Here is a 2,880-nt window from a genome sequence, read left to right as displayed (position 1 = left end):
GGTTAGCTAACAGGCACTTGGACTATTTAGGTTCCCTAGCGGGCACTTGTACTATCTAGGATACCTAGCTGGCACTTGGACTATGTAGGTCAACTAGCGGCCCCTTGGACTATCTAGGTTAGCTAACTGGCACTTGGACTATGTAGGTTAACTAGCGGACACTTGCACGATCTAGGTTAAATACCGGGCTCTTGCACTATGTAGGTTAACTAGCGGGCCCATTGACTATGTTGTTTAACTAGCGGGCACTTGGACGATCTAGGTTAACTAGCGGATACTTGGACTATGTAGGTTCCCTAGCGGGCACTTGGATTATATGAGTTCCCTATTGGGCATTTGGACTATGTAGGTTACTAGCGGGCATTTGGACTATGTAGGTTACCTAACGGGCACTTGGACTATGTAGGTTCCCTATCGGGCACTTGGAGAATGTAGGTTAACTAGGGGGCACTAGGACTATGTAGGTTACCTAGTGGGCCCTTTGACTATCTAGGTTACCTAGCGGGCATTTGGACTATGCAGGCTCCCTAGCGGTCATTTGGACTATATAGATTACCTAGCGGGCACTTAGATTTTGTAGGTTACCAAGTGGGCACTTGGACTATCTAGGTTAACTAACGGGCAGTTGGACTATGTAGGTTCCCTAGCGGGCCCTAGGACTATGTAAGTTCCCTAGCAGGCACTTGGACTATTTGGGTTCCCTAGCGGGCATTTGGACTATCTAGGTTACCTAACGGGCACTTGGACTATGTAGGTTCCCTAGCGGGCACTTGGATTATGTAGGTTCCCTATCGGGCACTTGGACTATGTAGGTTAACTAGCGGGCATTTGGACTATGTAGGTTACCTAGCGGGCACTTGCACTATGTAGGTTCCCTATCGGGCACTTGGAGAATGTAGGTTAACTAGGGGGCACTAGGACAATGTAGGTTACCTAGCGGGCCCTTGGACTATCTAGGTTACCTAGGGGGAACCTGGACTATGTAGGTTAACTAGTGGGCACTTGGACTATGTAGGTTGCCTAGCGGACACTTGGACTATGTAGGTTCCCTAGCGGGCACTTGGATTATGTAGGTTCCCTATCGGGCACTTGGACTATGTAGGTTAACTAGCGGGCACTTGGACTCTCTGGGTTACCTAGCGGGCACTTGGATTATCTAGGTTAACGAACGGGCACTTGGACTATGTAGGTTACCTAGCTGCCACTTGGACTATCTAGGTTAGCTAACAGGCACTTGGACTATTTAGGTTCCCTAGCGGGCACTTGTACTATCTAGGATACCTAGCTGGCACTTGGACTATGTAGGTCAACTAGCGGGCCCTTGGACTATCTAGGTTAGCTAATGGGCCCTTGGACTATCTAGGTGTCCTAAAGGGCACTAGGACTATCTAGGTTACCGAACGGGCACTTGGACTATCAATGTTACCTAAAGGGCACTTGGACTATGTAGGCTAACTAGGGGGCCCTTGGACGATCTAGGTTACCTAGCGGGTACTTGAACTATCTAGGTTAACTAGCGGGCACTTGCACTATCTAGGTTACCTACCGGGCACTTGGAATATGTAGGTTAACTAGCGGAAACTTGCACTATGTAGGTTACCTAGCAGGCACTTGGACTATCTATGTTAACTAGCGGGCACTTGGACTATCTAGGTTACCTAGCGTGCACTTGGACTATGTAGGTTCCTTAGCGGGCACTTGGACTATCTAGGTTCCCTAGCGGGCACTTGTACTATCTTGGTTATCTAGCTGGCACTTGGACTATGTAGGTCAACTAGCGGGCCCTTGGACTATCTAGGTTAGCTAACGGGCACTTAGATTATGTAGGTTAACTAGCGGGCAATTGGAATATGTAGGTTAACTAGCGGACACTTGCACTATGTAGGTTAACTAGCGGGCCCATGGACTATGTAGGTTTATTAGCGGGCCCTTGGACTATCTAGGTTCCCTAAAGGGCACTTGGACTATCTAGGTTACCGAACGGGCACTTGGACTATCTAGGTTACCTAGCGGGCACTTGGACTATGTAGGCTAACTAGGGGGCCCTTGGACGATCTAGGTTACCTAGCGGGTACTTGAACTACCTAGGTTAACTAGCGCGCACTTGCACTATCTAGGTTACCTAGCGGGCACTTGGACTATGTACGTTCCCTCGCGGGCACTTGGAATATCTATATTAACTAGCGGGCACGTGGAATATGTAGCTTAACTAGTGGACACTTGCACTATGTAGGTTACCTAGCAGGCACTTGGACTATCTAGATTTACTAGCGGGCACTTGGACTATCTAGGTTAACTAGCGTGCACTTGGACTATGTAGGTTCCTTAGCGGGCACTTGGACTATCTAGGTTGCCTACCGGGCACTTGGACTATGTAGGTTAACTAGCGTGCCCTTGGACTATCTAGGTTACGTAGCGGGCACTTGGTATATAGGTTAACTAGCGGGCACTTGGACTATGTACGTTAACTAGAGGACGCTTGGACTATCTAGGTTAACTAGTGGGCCTTTGGACTATGTAGATTAACTATCGGGCACTTGGACAATCTAGGTTAACTAGCGGGCCCTTGGACTATCTAGGTTACCTAGCGGGCACTTGGACTATCTAGGTTAACGAACGGGCACTTGGAATATGCCCGTAACTTGGAATATGCAGGTAACCTAGCGGGCACTTGGACTGTCTAGGTTACCTAGCGGGCACTTGGACTTCTCGGTTAACGAACGGGCACTTGGACTATGTAGGTTGCTTAGCGGGCACTTGGATTTTGTGAGTTCCCTATCGGGCACTTGGACTATGTAGGTTACTAGCGTGCATTTGGACTATGTAGGTTACCTAACGGGCACTTGGACTATGTAGGTTCCGTATCGGGCACTTGGACAA

Source organism: Tenrec ecaudatus, unplaced genomic scaffold (genome assembly GCF_050624435.1).
Source record: "Tenrec ecaudatus isolate mTenEca1 unplaced genomic scaffold, mTenEca1.hap1 Scaffold_534, whole genome shotgun sequence".
Taxonomy (NCBI): Eukaryota; Metazoa; Chordata; class Mammalia; order Afrosoricida; family Tenrecidae; genus Tenrec; species Tenrec ecaudatus.
The sequence above is the reverse complement of the archived record's forward strand: the minus strand, read 5'-3'. Positions refer to the sequence as shown.